The sequence below is a fragment of the Plectrocnemia conspersa genome, unplaced genomic scaffold (genome assembly GCF_051122295.1).
Source record: "Plectrocnemia conspersa isolate PC_06_02 unplaced genomic scaffold, ASM5112229v1 ptg000008l, whole genome shotgun sequence".
Classification (NCBI taxonomy): Eukaryota; Metazoa; Arthropoda; class Insecta; order Trichoptera; family Polycentropodidae; genus Plectrocnemia; species Plectrocnemia conspersa.
This window is the reverse complement of record NW_028277172.1, coordinates 20,708,565-20,728,168: the sequence shown is the minus strand read 5'-3', so window position 1 is coordinate 20,728,168 and position 19,604 is coordinate 20,708,565. Positions and strand designations below refer to the sequence as shown.

The following is a 19,604-nucleotide window of genomic DNA, read 5'->3' as shown; positions in this document are numbered from 1 at the left end:
TATGTATTATATTAATTTAAGAAATGTACTGATATTAATCTTATTAGATTATAAAATTATTTATAAGAATTGCTTCATTAATTTATTTTTTTATTAAATTTTATAGTGATATGAAATAAGTAATTTTAAATAGTTTGCAAAAAATGTCCAGATGTTATGGAGCTGCCAGTAAAAAACAGATGTCCAATACTTAAAAACAGATGTCTAAAGGACTCTAAAGTGCTAATATTTATTTAGATTATCCGTAACGGTGATAATTTAAAAATGGATAAAATTGGCAATAATGTAATTTTATAAAATGCGAGTCTGAGAACTTCTATGAGTATCTTTTGTATTTTGAACAAACGTTAGGCTTGCAGTTTGTCCTTTTTTCCGAGTGTATTTAATCGCTAAAATAAGCGATCTTTTGTACTACGCCAACAATAAAAATAGTCAGTTAAGGTGCTGGACTAACACCCCAAAGTTGGTAGCCATATTATGTTGCTAAAGAATTTGATTTCACTAAAACGTTCCTATCGTTAGATTGTAATAATAAAAGACCCTCGAAATTGATTTTTCACTTCAAGTTAATAATTATTATTAATTATTTTCAATTAAATCAGCACATAAAAGTACATCGCAACGTTTCGCGAAATATGTGTGTTAATTTGCATATAAATGCAATTAAAAATTATGTATGTAACAAATGTACGTGTACATTATTTTCTTTGTTACCCCCACCTTTAATGGACTGTTGCGTCGCATCTCTATAAATTATGGATTTATGAGCGCAGGTTCCCCGGGAAAGTCCCGGGGAAAACTTTACAAGGTCGTCCAGCTAGTTGCATCGAACCAATCGCGTTGCAACACACCCGTCCCGGGACCGGTTACGTAACGCATGTGCACCCCACACTCCCTCTCGCATCCTTGCTCTCCGGGCCAATGCAATGACACAATTAACAGCCGTGATCTAAATAGATAAAATTTTATGCCGCAATAAGAATCAAACAATAGATGCGCTTATTAACTATATCATAAACGCATAAAAATCAATTATCGCGTCCTGATTTATTATAAATGTTATATATATATAAAATGAAAACAACAACAAACCGTGAATAACAAAATCTGTTTATTTATTCAACTATATGTGTGTCTCTTTCGTTATTTTCTTTTTTTACTTACTCACTCCCACCCGTTCGACTTTCTAGACAGACGCTTCGAATCGATTTTCCAGCGATGATTTTTTTATTTATCGTTATTTTTTTAATTCGATTCGTATATATTCGCAATTTCGAAAAATCGCATTGTTATTTATAGCAGTCGGTCACGTCATCGGCAATCGCGTGAAAACGTAAAAATGTTTAATGATCAGTAGAAATCGAAGTGGATCGTTTGTTGTTCAATAAATTGATGTTGCACACTGATGAAAAGAAAACTGTATTACGCGTTTTGGTTACTAATTCGGTATTTTATAGCAATAATTAGAAAAAATAATTATGTGGTTCAGTTATTTTATCGTTTATAGATGTGCAAATAAATATAGTATTTCATTACATAATATCTTTGGTAGCGATCAGTAATTTATTTTATCGAATTCTAGGTTGAGTACTAAACAATAATCTGTTGAGGATTTTTTGCTGTGATCTATAGTTCAATATAATTCAAAAATATTTTTATTTTTTATTTTTAATTATATCGTAAAGTTTTTTTAAATATATTTTGTAAAATGTAAGCTACGTTCCAAGCTAAACTTGTTCCAAAATAGCTGAAATAAAAATAAGTTTTTAAAAAGAATTGTTTTTTTTTTACATTTTTTCGTTTTGTTTCGAAGCAATAAGTTTAGCTGCCATCTTGATTCAATATGGCAGCTATTAAAAAAGTAAAAAATAATAATTCGTCTTAAAAAACTTGTCAAAAATGTTCTATAATATATATATACAATACACATATTTTTTTTTAAATGTTTTTTGGCATTTAAAAAAGAATATGTATATTATAAATATATTAAGTAACTTCATTAGCCAATCTGATCCGCCATTTTATTTTAAAATGCCAGCTATAAAAAATCCATTACTCTTAAAAAACGCATAGAAAAAAAAATTAATATATTTCTTTTAAAAAATTTTACTCAAGTTCATTAGTAAATGATCCGTCATCGTGTTTAAAAATGGCAGCAATTAAAAATAATCATGAGTTCAAAATATATTTAATAATAGAATCTTTTTGAATGTTTTTACATTTTTTGTCATTTATATGATAGTTAAATTCGGTGACGAGTTGAATCACCCATTTTGTTTCAAATTATTTTTTTAATGTTTTATTATTTTTTTGCTATTTGTAATATATGGGATGTAATGGTTTTTAAATATTAAATACAGACACAGCTGTAGTTTTCATTATGCCACAAATACATAATAAAACATAATTTTGATCAGTAGGAGAGCGCAATATCAGCGCGATCGTTTGTAGGCTTTGTATATTAAACCTTCGTTATACTGTGATGTACACTCGTGTACGTAACACCTTATTATGTGAATATCTCTATAAATATGTCGAATAAAAAGTACATTTTGACATGTACACTAAGTGTACATCACCGGAATACACGATTTTTTTGGCACCGTTACCGAGAAATTCAAATACAACGTCACGGTTTTATTGCTTTTAACATAGATTTTAGACTTCTGAGATGTAATAATTGTTTTTGCGCCCTCCTATTGATCAAATTTCGGTTTGAATATACTTTGACCAATATTCTCATATCAGAAGTCCATAGTAATATGGGTAAATTAAAATATATTGTAATACACCATGATGCATCATTTTTGAAGAAATATGGTCCAATGACTCCACCAGACTAAACAGTGATTTTTTGTGGATGTAACGGCGTCTCAATAATGGCTTGTGTATTTTATTCACTCCAAATGCGGCAATTTTACTTGCTGACGTAACCATTCAACCAAAAATGAGCCTCATCGCTGAAAAAAATTACCAAACATACGACACACAGCTTCAATTCTTCAATTCAGCTCGTAAACCAAGATCTTTCAGCAAAATCTCCAATTGCTGTGTACGATACCGAATCGACTCATTCGGGTCCTTCTCAATATTACGTTTCAAAGCAGAAATAACTTCTTCGGTGTGCACTGTACGACGTCTCTGCGGATGCGTATTATCAGTTAGAGTACGCGTGGCGCGAAAACGATCCATGCTTATTCGAATTACTTACTCGAATGGACGTTTATGTCGATCGTAAAATAGACAACGCACTGTAAGTTTCGTAAACTGAACAACGATTTTCGAAATAAATGCAAGCGTTGTTCTGGCGTAAGTCTATTCATGATGAAATAGCAAAGCAAACTGAGCACAGATCGCTGAAAAAAGTGTTGCCAATTCAAAAAACACATATAATTTTACTAGCACATGCCAAAATATATATCTACCGATGAAAATATATTCCGATACGATTTCACTGAAATGACATGTTTTAAAAAATATTTTCGAGAATTTTTTGAGGAATTTCTGGTTTAGAATCATCAGCCTTTTTTAATATTTATGTTTTATTAAGATTCATAATATTTAATGCCCCCCTTCCCGTACTTGTGTTTCAATTGCACTTTGGATTCTGGTTAGTAATAACGAATTAATGATCATAAATCAAGCAAAACGATAGGTACAAAGTCAGCATTAGCGGCACCTATCTCAACATGCCATTTCATTAAAATAGTTTAACATTTCTCAATCAAACTGCAGCCAAAACTAAATTAATGGATCTATACTTTTTTATAATCTAGCCACTTTGCTATATATTATGGGATTTACTATGTACATCTCACATCTTTAAAATAGATAAAATTTTGCCTTTCTTGTAAATTTGAGTCAATTTACATTTAAATACCTATTATATTGTCATCTAATGTGAAAAATATATCTTACATGCACACCAATCGCATTTCCATTGTCTCCATATCGAAAGGTCGCGCCCCTATTGCGCAACAGCTCCCAGAACCTTCGATGCAATTTTCCGACGCATATACCCCCCACCACCTCTTCCACCGCCCGGCAGAAACCTCTCGAAATGCCCGGGGCTCGTCCTTGAATTCTCGGAAAATTCCCAGCCATAACTCAGATCGAACCTGGCGCTGTGCAGGGACCGCGTCCGGGCGTTGATAACCCCCTCGCTGTCCCATCGCTCGTCGCGTCCCTCTCTCGCTCGCGCCGTTACATCCGCCTGTCTCTCTCTAGCGTGGCCTCCCACCACCGCCCGCCCAGCTACGAGTTAAATGCACCTCCGTGCAACGGGCTGCACTGCCAGTCCTCCGCGACTCTCTGCCGAGAGTGCCCGTGCGCGTTGCAACCATTCCAAACAAGTTGCACTTTTCACTTGTTTTCCCGACTGACACATTTCCATGCGTGTGATGTGAATCATGAACAGTGCATACAATTGAGTGATTTATATATCTAATATAGTGCATTACAATACGATATACCATAATTAATCAATATACGTTTTTACAGCCGCCTCGAACGACCCACGATCGAATCTTTCATTAATATATTTACTTTATATGTCTGTACCTTTGGATCGTACGCTTAGGTAAACGTATGCGCGTGTTTAGAAACAATTGTTGAATTTTAGATGTGTGACACACATTTCCACGAGCGATCGCGGAAAGCGCAACAGCGCGTAACGGAGCGCAACTCTGCGTTCCGTTTAAATGGAAACTCATAGAGCGACATCTTACATAATTACTTTGGTAAATATTATAAAAATATATTTCACGCGCTCCCGTAGCGAGCAAAGCGCGACACGCCAGCGATAGTTCTAGTACATAATAGTTGCGATAGGCCGCAAGTGTGTCAGCGGATTTTTCATTTTCCCAACCGACGGCGAGCGTGTCTCGGCCTTGAACGTTCTTTGGCCAAGATTTATACGCACCTATAGTACGTACAGAAACGACCATAAATTTCGCTCTAATCGCGCGCCATATTGCATAATAGAGTTAGATTACAAAACTCGAGTGCAACGGGCTCGGTGCCAGTTTGGCAATCCTTCCCCGAAGAGTGACGTCACTGTCCATCATCCTAGCGATTTGGACATAATCGCTACTTTACTTTCTTCGTCGGACTTTCAGTGCCGTTTTTTATTTGTCTCAGCTCGCCGAGCTGCTGTACACTTTCTAATTTAACTGCGGCACTTTTAGCGCCACTGTGCTTTTACTCAGTTTAATCCGGTCGATTCGTTCAGCGGTCAGTGGACACCCGAATTATGTTCATTATTAAGCATCTATCAGAGCGAAACGGTATGCCCGCGCCTACTCCTTTTGATCTGCTCTGTTATCCAATCAGTGCATGTGATTCTAGCGTACCGTATACCTACATACTTATACACAAGAGCCCGGTAATAAATTTGGAAGTGCAGCATCCTAATGTGCCGAAATGCACTTGCATAATTCTTGGCATCGGCTCGATCCGGAGACACTTCGTACGGCAATTTATGGACGCATGCACGCCGTGGGCGTTGGCACACTAACTCAGTTCTTGGCGCGAGATGGAATTTCTTCAGTGTCAACAGATCCTTACTAGTTTGTCCTCCCGTGTAACTCGAACAATATTATAAAAATTTGGAAGGCTTAGAAGGCTCAGTCATTACAATGACACACTTCATACTGTCTTATATTCAGTATTAAATTTCAACCTAGATGAGCCTCTACACAATAATTACCGCTCTTTGGTGACATTGCTATGACATCAAACCGTTTTTTTATTTTATTTTTTATTCATATCTATAAAAACTTAAAAAGGTAGTTCTTATAAATACATTTAATGTGTGTTAGTTTTTCTTACTATTTATTCCAAAAAATAATAGTATCATTTTATATTAAAAAAAAAAAAAAAAATTCAAAAAATCAGAAAAATATCACTACGCAGCCTAATTTATTAAAAAAAATAAACTTTGCTTCAAATATATTTTCATATATTTTCTATTAAAAAAATATGTTTGGCAAAGACCGCAAGATTAAAATATAATTCTGTACATAAACACGTAAATGTATGATTTTATAAATAACTGCCATTTTGAAACAAAATCGCGATATTTACAATTAACTATTCTATACATAAACATGTAAATATATTTTTATTTTATATGTGTAGTAGGTATTTATGTTTTTAACGGAGCTGTGATTTTTTAAATAGCCGCCATTTTAAAACAAGAGTGACTAACTAATTAAATCATGATATATTATATTAATAAGGTAGGATTCTGTACATAAACATGTAAAGATATTTTTATTTATTATATATAAGTATTCATATTTTTTAATGGAGCTATGACTTTTTAAATAGCCGCCATTTTGTAACAAAACGGCGAATCAGAGTGACAGTTTTGATATTTACTAGCAAAAAATCGTGATGTATTCTATTAAAAAAGTATGTTCGGCAAACGCCGCAAAAATAAAGTAGAATTCTATACTTAAACATGTAGCTATGATTTTTTTAAATAGCCGCCATTTGTAACAAAACTGCAGATTAGTAAAATAGGTTAAAAGTTATATTTTTTAAAACAGTTTCATGGAGATCTGATTAAAACTACGGCAGTTGTTGTGTTCTCAAAAACATATTGATGGCAATTTTAGTATAAAATATGTTTAACTACACAATTCGATAGTAGCTATTTTTATACTGTCTTACAAATTTAGCTAAGATATTTACAGATTTTTTTTTAAAACGAATCTGATAAAATCACGTGTTCTTAAAAACAGTAATATCTCATATATTTTCAATTTTAATTATTATGTAGAACATATCTTTCAACTTTTTTACAAAGCTACGATTTTTTATAGCCGCCATTTTGAAACAATATGGCGGATCAGAATAACGAACAGTTTCGTGAATGTCTAATTAAAATTATTATAGTTATTGTGTCCTCAAAAACCGATTTACACATATGACAATTTTATAACATACAGAATATTTTTAAGTTTACCACAATTTTTATTATTTTTTCAACATCTGCTATTTAAAAACAAAAAAGATGGCGGAATGTTTAAAAAAATTGATGAAATATTTACATTGTTTTTTTTAATGAAGATCTGATTAAAATTAGGTATCCTTAAAAACAGTAATGTCTCATATGACAATATTTCTTTCAATTTTTATTTAGAACATTTTTGATATTTTTTTTAAATAAGGATCTAATTAAAATTACGTGTCCTTAAATAATATGACAATTTTTTTTTCTAGATTTTTTTTTTAATTTAAATTTTTATTTATAATAGAACATCTTCCTACTTTTGAAATGAAGCTTCGATTTTTATAGTCGCCATTTTGAAGCAGTATGGCGAATCAGAATAATGAACTTAGTTGTGATGTTTATAAAGCAATTTTTCAAAACAGTTTCGTGAATATCCGATTAAAACTACGGCAATTGTTGTATCCTCAAAAATCGCTATATCGCATATAGATACATACGACAGTTTTATTATTGCATATTTTATCTTCATCATGATTTTATGACACAAGATGGCGGAACAGGGTGTCGAACAAATTTAGCTGAGATGGTATTTTTTTCAAAAAACTGATCTGATTAAAATCACGTGTCTTTAAAAACAGTATTTGCTCAGAAAAACTGTTGAACTTTTTAGTCGTTCTACTTCCTTCTCTGTTTTTTTTATACAGGCGCCATTTTGAAATAATATTTTAATGGTTTGTTTGTGTCCTTAAAATCGGTAATATCTCATATTCATTTATTTTAATTTTTATATACACAGAACATTTTTGATCTTGATACTTTTTAACGATGCTACGATTTTTTACCCGCCATTTTGAAGCAATATGCCAAGCATCAGAATAACAAACTTATTAAAGATATATATTTAAAGGCAGTTTTTCAAAACAGTTTCGTGAATATTTGATTAAAACTACGGCAGTTATTGTTTCCTCAAAAATCGCTATATGACAATTTTATTATAGAATATTTTTAACTTCATCACGATTTTATTATTTTTAAATAGCTGCTATTTTGAAACAAGATGGCTAACATATCTGGCGGATTAAAATCACGTGTCCTTAAAAACATATTTTTATATATTGTAGAATATTTTTAACCTTTCTACTTTTTATGAAAGCTACAATTTTTTAGAGTCGCCATTTTGTAACAATATGGCAGATCAGAATAACGAACTTAGTCGAGGTCTGATTAAATAAAAATCCTCAAAAACCGCTATATCTCATATAGATATTTACATATGACAATTATTGAAATTTTACTAGAATTTTGAAACAGGGTGTATAAAAAATTTAAATATTTTTTACAATACGGATCTGATTAAAATCACGTGTCCTTAAAAACAGTAATATCTCATATACATATATGACAATTTATTTTAGAAAAATATTTTATTTTTAAATATAACATTTTTGAACTTTCTACTTTTTATAATCGCCATTTTGAAGCAACATGGCGGATCAAAATAACGATCTTAGCCAAGATATTTCAAATGTCTATTTTTTAGAATAGTTTAAAAAGCAGAGTTTTTTTATTATGTTATTAAAAAAATATTTTTTATAAAAAAAGGCAACTAAAAATTTAGGAGCAGATCTCAAAAATCATGAAAAAATCACAAGTCATTTTCATGAGTCATTTCCTAAAAAAAAATTGGTATTATGTAACTTAACAATAAAAAATAATTTTCAATGATGATACCCAAAAAGCAATGTTTTTTTATTTTCTTCAAATCTAAATTAAGCTCTCAAAAAGTATATTAAAAAACTACACATCCTAAACACCGTTTAGACTTTCATATTAATGAAATATATTAATTTAAATATTGTTTTTAAACCAATGGAAACCCCTTAAAAAGCGTGTTTTTGTATTTAGTATTTTGCTTCAAACGCAGCTTTTAAATATCATTTATATAGTGCTTCAATAAATCAAATATTTTCTATGTAAAAAATGATTAATACTTTTGTTTCATTTTATATTAAAAAAATAGTTTTTAAAGAAAAGTCTTAAAAAATATTTTATTATAATTCTCAAAAGAATAGGTAGCTATCAAAAATTGTGGTTACCTCTGTTTCTAGTCATACTGCCGATATGGTCACACTCTTGTCAAAACTAGTTACATCAAGATAGTATCAGTTGCATGACTCCTTTCTCAAAATATGTATGATCAATTTTGACACGTGTTTGAAGTTATGTTACTAGATTTCCCCGATGGAAAAATTTTCCTCATGTATATATAAATTCCTACAATGAAACCCTAGTAGGTGAGCGCCGGCTTTTCTGCTTATTACACACGAGCAAAATAGTTTTCGCTTTGCGAAGCTGCATACCCGTGTGCATTCGATGATAACATGCAGCTAGGCGCATCCGTGGCCTCAATTATTGCTCGGCTAACCTCGCGACTGACCTCGCCTTTATTTTCAAATGCATTATGTCTAACAACCGCCTATCGACCTTATTTTCCTATCCCGACCCTTGGATTCGACTTGATTAGAACCGGGAACGAAGCACCTGAGGAATAGTAGGATTCCATCAGCTCCACTAGAACCAATATACAATACATAGATTGGGAATGAGACCATATGCAAAAACGTTTCAGTAGAATTTTAATCAGATGACCTTTGACTGTGTGGAACAATAGCAATTTTCTTAATCTATATCATATTATTGTTATTCAAATATAATAATAATCGAAGCATGTTCGATAGTTAGATGCGCACGCGACCTATGCACCGTTCTAATGAATGCGCATAGAATGCATACGAATCGTTTCATCGGATGGACTTAACCGTTCGACGTGGTCTTTATCGAGTCGCCCGTTGCATAATTATCGCTAGTGCGTTAAAAATCCGAAAGTAAAAGTTCCCGCGAGGCGGCCACCATACAATTGACTTTCAAATGAGTCAATGACTCGGTCACAGTCGCCGTGTTTCAAGAATTATTAATTACTACAGCGCCCACGCGCACCTTGCGACTTTTTAGCGAAATAGCGAATTTTTGAGAAGCTCGGCTCAGATAACAGAATCTCGCGCTTGTGTGTATGAATTCGGTGTGTACTTTGCTTTGGGAAATTGGGACGCCAGATTGTGACCGCTTGTAATTTGCCCTTTGAGATGTGTGCAATCGTTCGAGTGAAACTTTTCGATTTTTGAGTGACGTGTGCATATTTCGAGTGTTTCGCAAATGCGAAAAGTGTCTCCGGTTTCGTGTTATCTCGATCGACGTTCTCATTGTTGCTAAATGCGGATGGATGATTAACTGTCGATTGCGAAAGTGGCGATTCAATAACACAATTTTAGTTACCTCCCCAAGAGTGTGTCACATTTCTCATTGTAGAAAGAGTTTCAGATCGCTCTATAAATACCAATCTCATTTTCGTCGCTTAACTTAAATTAGGAAGCGACGAGTTTAGGAATTCGTAAGTTTAATTAAACATCTGTATATCTAGATCTTTAAATGTTATGGACGTCATGGGTTCAGTACGGTTGAAATTATTATATTTATTATTTAAATAGGTTTTTATCGCTTCACTGCAGTGAAATTTAAATTACGCTACTTTCACGCAAGAAAAGCCAATATCCAATTAATTAAATACTGCTACATAGCATCATGTCTACGTAGTAAAACCAAATTAATATTTTATATTTTCTTAAAATATAAAATGTCATTATCAAATCATTCGCACACAAAAATTATGCTGCCAATTCACATTGCATATATTGCGGTTACTAGTTTCATGGATTTTAGATAAAAACCAATAAATATATATAAAAAAAAAATGTTTTCGTTACACAGCTTCGTTTATAGTACTATTTAAAAAAAAATACAGTAGTATTTATTATGGAAATCATTTGCACAATCTACTTTGAAAATATTTTTTTAAGAAAAACTCTAAAAATTCTAGATGCGCGATTTAGCAGCTAATCATAAAATATCACTACGCAGCCTAATTTATTTAAAAATAATAAAATGTAATTCCAAAATATTTTCTCTTAAAAAAGAGCAGCACTACTATACTATTTAAAAAAAATACCTTTTAAAAAATCCCGTAAAATTTAAATGTTTTTTCTTATAACGAATAATCAGTTTATTAAAAAAAAATGTTGTTCCTAAATAGATAATATAAGAAAAGTTCTAAAATTTAAAATGCGCGATTTAGTGTATAGATTTAATAGCTTTAAAGAATCATAATTTATTTAAAAATAATAATATGTAGTTCCTCAATAGATAATGTATCATTTTCAGTTTAAAAAAGTCTTGCAGCATTAAAAAAGCAGCTCTTGAAAATTAATAAAATATATCTACGCTGCCCAATTTATTAAAAAAAATAATATGTAGTTCATAAATAGAAAATATACATATTTTTTAAAGTAGGCAATATTTTTAATTTTATAGATCTACAATATATTAAAATAGATCAGATTAAACGTTCTTAGGTAAATTTCTAAGAAAATATTTTATAGCTATTCTTCAATTTTTTTACTTAAAATATTTAAAAATACGAATTTGAGGCCATAGTTTTTATTATATCGGCGTGAAACTTCTTCTAAAAATAGATTAAAATTAGCAGCCTGATCCGTCATATTATTATTTTTTAAATCAGCTTCATTAGAAAAAGTTCTAGAGAAAAATGTGATTATAACATAAATTAAATTTAGAAATAAATATATTTTTAACATGTAACTTATTTCAAAAATACATATTGTAAGTACCTTAGCTAAGTTTTGTGCGCCATTCTGATCCGCCATCTTGTTTCAAAATGGCGGCTATTATTTTTTTAAATTAAACTCCATTAAAAATAGTTGTACAGAAAAATTTAAATTTCCATAACGTTTTATAAAAGAAATAAAATTTAGAAAAAATATATTTTTAACATGAAACTTATTTGAAAATAAGTACCTTAGCTAAGTTTTGCTAGCCAGTCTGATCTGCTATATATTGTTTCAAATGACGGCTATTAAAAAAAAAACAATAGCTTCATTATAAAAAGTTCTCGAGAACTAAAACGTTTTATAATGTTAATTGAATTTAGTAAAAAATATATTATAACATGAAACTTATTTTTAAAATAAAACTTGTTTTTACCTCAGTTAAATTCCTTAGCCAGTAGCCTTATTGTTTCAAAATGGTGGTTATTAAATATTTATGGAAATTCATAGCTTCATCACAAAAAAGTCATAAAATTCACTTCGTCATAAAAAATATAAAGGGGTATAAATGTTTTATACTAGAAAAAATATCTAAAACATTTTTAAAAATAAATCTTGTAACTACCTCAGCTAAGTTTGTTAATCAGTCTGATCCGCCATCTTGTTTCAAAATGGCGACTTTATAAAAATAAAAATCATAGCTCCATTAACAAAAATTTAAAGAGATCTAACATTTTATAACAGAAATTAAATTTAGTAAAAAATATATTTTTTTTACATGAAATTTATTTTAAAAAATCCAGTCTGATCCGCCATATTGTTTCAAATGGCGGTTATTAAAAAAAATTCTCGAGAAATATTTAAAGAGGTCTAAAACGTTTTATAATAGAAATTAAATTTAATAAAAAATGTATTGTAACATGAAACTTATTATAAAAATAAAACTTGTTAATACCGCGTTCAAGTTCTTTAGTAACTATAAAAAAATAAACTATTTGTTAGCCAGTCTGATCCTAATAAAAAATCATAGCTTTAATAAAAAAAAGTCGTAGAGAAAAATTTAAATAGGGTTAAAACGTTTTAAAATAGAAATTCAATTAAGTAAAAAATATATTTTAACATGAAACTATTGTAAATATTGCAGATAGGTTTGTTAGCCAGTCGCCATCTTAAAGTAAATAAATAATAAGATTAAAATCGCTTTATATTAGAAACTAAAATTTAAGAAAAAAATACATTTTTTATCTTATTAGACAGTTTTTGATGACACGATAATTGCCGTAGTGTGGATCATATTAACATGAAACTTACACTAAAAATAGATTTTTGACTATCTAAGTTAAGTTGGCTATATTGTTTCAAAATGGCATTTATTAAAAAAAATCGTAGAAAAACAAGTAAATAAATCTAAAATGTTTTATTATAGATATTATAATAATATTAGAATATTTTTCCAAAATTTTATATACATAGATCTACCTGATACGGTCTTAATTTGAGCAAATAATTGAATTAAAATAAATTTCTATTGAATATGTATTGTAGATCATTTTTTATCATCAAAGATGATATTTTTTGCTCTTAACAATTTTATTATACTTGTTTATGTCTTGATAAATAATCTAATGCTTTAAAATACTATGAATCGGTAGATTTATATCATAATTCAAAAAGTGGCGCTTTTAAAAATAGCCCCAGATATGCAAAAGCATTTATGCATTTAGCTGAATAATATCGCGAATGATTAATTTAATTAAAAAAATAGTAGAACCTAATAGAGATATGCATACGTTCATTTAAAAAATCTTCAAATTAGCTTCTATATCTATCACTGATTCAAAGCTATGACTTAGAAGTAAACAATCGCTTGTAGATAAAATAAAATAATAACACTTCAACATAAAATATAAGAGATAGAGCAAACATTAGCTTGTGAAAGTAATCATCTGTTGCAAAAAATCACCATGGTTTGACTTGAACGTTTCATGTCAGTGTTGGACTTCAAAGTATAAATTCCTAGCTCTGGACCGTGTGTGTATAGTAATAGAATGAGTCAACCAATTGACGAGTGCATCAATTCGATCCGATGCAATTGAGACGAAGGAGTGTGACGCAATCACCCAGAGAGCGCAGCAGCCAGCGGCAAACCGAGATGGCTGTAACACAAAACGGAATTAGCAAACCTTCATCATCACGATCTCGGCGTGTCCCAATTTCCCGCTGCTGCTGCCGTTGCTGCTGTCGCAAGAGTCTCGGCTCCTTTCTTTTCTATCTCTCTCTCTATCTCCGGGCCGATTTACACGCGGATTTCTATTTCGGTGGGCGCCCACCACCCATTGTCGCATCTGGACGCCAAACGCCCGAAAAATTAATTTTCAAAAAAACAGAAAAACAGTATTAGAAAAGGTCTAGATGGCTTTCGATTCGATTTTCTAATTCACTTGCAGTTTTCACTCGCCGTGTGCGCATCGATGCACTTTCGCGACGCACTCTCGTTTTCAGAATTCCAAAGAAAAGCGCAGCTTTCTATAATATATTGAGCGTGTGTGTTCTGTGCGTGCGAGAGTATTATTATTTTATTTTTTTTATTTTTATTTTTGAAAGATTCGATCGTGAGTTACTAACTGAGACGATAACATCAAGAGAAGCGGCCATTTTTGTCCGGGACGTAGAAACAGATCTCAAGTCCATCCACCTGTCTCCTGCCCGAGGATCTTGGATTCTGAAGCAGCACTACGAAAATAAGTCCCGGAGTGCGTGCCAGAAGCGCATTTACATTGGTGCTAATGCTTCATGAGAAAACTGTAAATGCACTATCTGGTACGAAATTCCAGGACTGTTCATCAACAACAATAATTTTAATTATTATTTTTATATATCAAACAACACAACAGATTCTATCCGTCGATTTTCTGTAATTCCTATAATTGAAAATCGATAAAATGGAAACGGGATCTTTGCGTTTTTATTTTATATTATATACCATTTATATGTATTATTTATTTTATATAGTTTATACACAAAATATATGATTTGTTTTATTTTTATTTATTTTATTTTATTTTTATTGTAACCCATAATGCACATATTTGAGAAACGCCTTCCGTTTTTAATCTTATAGACTCGCAACACACTGATTTGTTCCTCTAATCTTATCGAAACAAACGTGTATTGAGCACTCAGCTATCGATTAAAACATACACATTACATTCTATATAACATAAAAATATAAATTAAATTAAAATCTTTACCATTTAAAATCGAAACCGTACAAGTTAAAAAAAATAGGTTAAAACCGCTGAACTCGATACGTTATACCAGTGGTCGGCAAACTTATTAGCCAAAGAGCCAAATATGTACATTACATCGATTAAAAAAAATTGAGAGCCAAATCTATTTATTAATTTAGCAAACCTTTATTATAATTTTTCAAATCAACACTAAGACGTTCGAATTTAGAGCTCCGTATTTCCTTGTTTTTTTTAAATCTGGTGCGAAAGCCCGTGGATATTTGTGCCAGAGCCACACTTAAGAGGCCAAAGAGCCGCATGCGGCTCCGGAGCCGCACTTTGCCGACCTCTGCGTTATACCAACGTTTGCAGTTTTCTTTTACTACTACAAATCAGAAATATATGAAATACAAGATAAGATAATCGATGAACTAAATAAATGTATTATTAGGCGAACATTAAATTTAATAATGACATGATATCGTTATCAGTGATTCATTCTAATAACAATAAAAACGTGGGTTAATTTCTCAATTTTATATCAGTGGTCAGTTTAATTTATATCGTCGGCTTAAATCTAACTTTCTCATCCATATTCAGACTCACATTTTATTTAGATCAGAAATTCACTTTGAATATAATAAGAAACTACAAATAAATTAAAATAGTATGAGTTAAGATTTTGTAGTTAAAGCGTAACAAATATTTGGTTAGTACTAAAAATATAATTCATTAAATTATATCATAAATTCACAAGTTTACTAAACATACTTCTCTGAGGAGATACATAGATTTGCCTCCCAGGAGCTCAAATTTATTATATCTAGATTATTTTTATCGGATTATCTCAAAGCAAGGTTTACGAAAATCCACCAACTGAAAGACTATTAATAAACAGTACTGTGCAAAAGTCTACTGATCTTTTTTTATTTTTCTTTTAACTTCAATAGGTTCTGAAGTGTCTTTGAAATAAAATGCAGTAAAAATAAGACGTTACAACTTTATTTAATCACCAAAAAATAATTAAAAAACAGAATCTTTATTAAATGTCCTGCTTTTCTTCTATGAACCAACTTGCTTTTCTTATTCTTAAATAATTCGATTGATAAATTTTCAATCACCAATTTATTTATTTGTTTTGTATATAATGATTTTATCTCACAAACTTATTAGCTTTAAAGATATCTCTGTTTTCTTGTCATTTTAATCCTCTATATATTTTCTATATTGTATTTTAACACAATATTAAGTTATTGCTTATTGACCTCAATAAGCTACGTTTATATATTCCTTATAAAGATTTTTTTTTATGTTTTACTTAAAAAAAGTAACAGTGTTCTACAGACGATTAAACCAGTTTTTTAACATATATTACGTTAGTCCTAAGTTTTGTTACAGTTTTCATCATTCCCCAAACGTTTTTACCATTCAATTTAACGAGTCTTTATGAGTTACTGTGAAATAGTTTTCTATGAGTTATTCTGTTCATATTCTACAATTAAATATAAAGTAGAAAATCATATTTTTTCTGGTTTTTGGTTTAAAAACACAATCCGCCTATTTTTATATGTACTAAATACATATAATGCAGATATAAATACGAATGAAACTAAAACATTTGCACAGTATTACCAATCTACTAGATTCTGACATTTAGTTATTGGTGTTCTCTCTGTTCATATTCAGATACAAGCAAAGAATTACTACATCAAATGAATCAAATTCACGTTTTTAAGTGGTGGGAGAATGGGAGATCACTCGCTACGTGTTGCATTTCCTATAAAAATATGTATTTTTAAATGTAAACATCTTAAAAAGAAACGATTACACACATAGTTTCGAATCGATCTTCAAGCAGTCATTCAGGAGTCAGAGGGTGATGTGTTGTCAGTCATAAATCCGGGTTACGTAATTGCGGAAAACATGACACTGGTGCCGGCGTATTATTTCCGTAACTCCCGCGGGGACATCGCCGAATGACCAGCATTTATTTATAAACCAGTCCAGAGACGTTTTGGGGCACTCCCCGGTCTCGTGGTAGATCCAACCTGAAAGACCGCCGTGTGCTAAATCCGAATGTACATTGTCAATTTTCGCTGAAATTAAGACTGGGTCGACAGGGGTAAAAAACTCGACGGAAAAATAAAACGTGTACCATGTACGTATGTAAAAGAACGTAGGCGAGTTTTGAGAAGCGCTGCGCATGAAAAGTAGCACTAAACGAAAAATACCTACACGTGTGACGTAATCAATGAAAATACACATTTTACGATAAATATAAAGGTCGAAGTGGCAGCTATAAGTGCAGTTGATTGCAAACGTGTAAGATAAAACGTATTGTTTATTTATAAATGGATATTTCGTTTTAAAATGAAATAATACGTGTATGATATGTTCATGTAATGATGAAAATACATTGACTTATTTCATATGTTTAATGATAAAATATATAGTTACAAACAGCGCGGATTGGGGCTAAACCTAACCTCCTACCTGAGCAGTCGCGAGTGAGCCAAGATCAATTAAATTGCCACGAAACTATCGATGATCTCTAGCATCACTAATCAATTTAAAGATACGGATATCATAGTCAATCGCGTATCGAAGAATGACTTCAATGGAGAAAATTTAAATTAGCTCCTAAAAACAAATAAACAATACTAACACTGAACAATAAAATAAAGCCATATCCTTTTATTCACGCTAATAATGCGAGGTTCGTAAAATGATCCGTTTCTTTTAACTAAAAAGATAAACTTGCTTCTGTTAGCGCATAATGGTGTCGAGAATTTCATGACTAATAAAGGAGTGAAGAGCCATCTGTTGTCACTGATAAACTCTTCGTGAAAAAATAAAGACATATCCTTTTATTCATTAAATGATCCATTTATTTTGAGAGAAAAGAGAAACTTCCGCTGAAATCCATCGTTAACTTATTTATATATACGCAAAATGGTGTTTGATGAAATGAATTTCATGGCAAAGAAAGGAGTGGAGAGCCATCTGATGTCACTGATGAGCTCACACAACTGACGTTTCGCAACTGTCAAATTGCGTTTAATATACATTTAAGAGCAGCACATAATTTAACTAGCTCCTATCAGTTAGATCATATTTTCGCTAGTAAAAATACATATCTGCTGGTGAAAATATATTTGACTTCACTAATGAAAATATAACTTCACTGAAAAATACACATTTATACATCATATGTAAATAAATTATGATAAGTATTTAAATGTATATATTACTACTTAAGAAAAAACTGAAATCATATAATTTTACTAGCACCTGACAGATAAATTAAATTTTATATCTACCGGTGAAAATGTATTCCGATATGATTTCACTGAAATGACATATTTTAACAAATATTTTCGGGATAGATTAAAGATTGTTTTTAGAGATAACCCAAGAAATTTTGGTTTAGAATCAAGGACGTCATTTCAGATTTTTTCAGGGGGGGGGCAAAAGTTGTTCAGTCAGTGGTTTTTTTTTAATATTTCGATTTTATTAGAATTCATAGTGTTTCATTAAATGACATGCATTTTTCTGACTAAATTTAAGGGGGGTGGTCCTTCCCCCTCCCCCAACAAAAAAAATTATTTATTTAAAAAAATATGTTATGCTGTATATATGTTACAGTGAATGTATATTTTCACCAATTAAACAGTTGAGAAACGTACATTTACTACTCAAACCCAAACCTAACTTAAACGAATTTGGGTGTGCTTCAATTTATTTTAACAAATAGTTTTACTGATATTGAGCAGTGAAATTGTAGAATTGATTTTTTTTAATTATAATATTTTATTTAATTTCATCATTTCAAGTTATCAACGAATTCCTGTCTATATAATAACTCAACCTAAATGCATTATTTTTATGAAAGTATAGTTTTAGAACTGTCATTGAGAAAAGTTGGGTTTAATTGAGTTCGAACAGCAAATGAACGTTTCGCAACTGTCAAATTGCGTTTCATAGACATTTTAGAGCAGCATATATTTTCGCTAGTAAAAATATATATCTACTGGTGAAAATGTATTCGGATATGATTTCACACACATTTAATGTAACATATAGGAGGAATAACGTCTCAGACTAGTAACTCTGAGGTTGCGGGTTCGAGCCCCGGCAGCGGCATTCAAATTTTTATTTATAAAAATGCGCAATTATTTAAAAATGAAAACGGCCCCAGCTGCAGTAACATCTATCCATTATAAATTGTATACCACATAATAATTTATAATTAATAATATAGATGTCACCATTTCCCAGACTTTTTCAGTCTGGTGGTTAATACTTGCTTGTAGGTATTCATTATGTCCGATTGATTCACGCATTGTAACGCATTGGGCTTACGCCTGTCAGGTTTAATAAAAATTAATAAATTCAAACATAAACAAATATAGTAATAATAAAGCTAAGTTTAAAACCATTAATTAATTATATATTATTCCACTAGCGGCTAACTTTATGCGTGAAACACGGATATGCATGTTTATATTTATATAAGTCAATTATAGAATTTTTATAAAAATTCTAATTTAGCTTTATTAAAATATGATATTGCTTTTCTACGAAAATTAACTATTTTTTATATAAAATGGGAGAATTTTTACACAATTAAAAATTGATAACTAATTTAAAGCGAGTGCAAAACGTGAAAATTTAAACGTTAAAAATTACAGCCATGTATATGATTTAGTGAGTCATGAGTCATGAAACTTTTTTTTA

The 19,604-nt window shown here is 30.8% G+C and overlaps 3 long non-coding RNA genes across 3 annotated transcripts in view; 2 read left to right on the top strand and 1 right to left on the bottom strand.

The window, feature by feature from the left end:
• LOC148233343 (uncharacterized) overlaps nt 1–19,604 on the top strand; it is a 72,303-nt gene that overhangs the window by 48,257 nt on the left and 4,442 nt on the right. The gene's annotated exons all lie outside the window — the stretch shown is intronic.
• On the bottom strand, nt 82–9,457 carry LOC148233345 (uncharacterized). The gene is made up of 2 exons (XR_015810336.1): nt 3,212–9,457; nt 82–3,141 (listed from the first exon to the last, which is right to left on the bottom strand). It is a non-coding gene; the product is annotated as an uncharacterized LOC148233345 (long non-coding RNA).
• On the top strand, nt 4,296–14,029 carry LOC148233344 (uncharacterized). The gene is made up of 2 exons (XR_015810333.1): nt 4,296–4,430; nt 4,501–14,029. It is a non-coding gene; the product is annotated as an uncharacterized LOC148233344 (long non-coding RNA).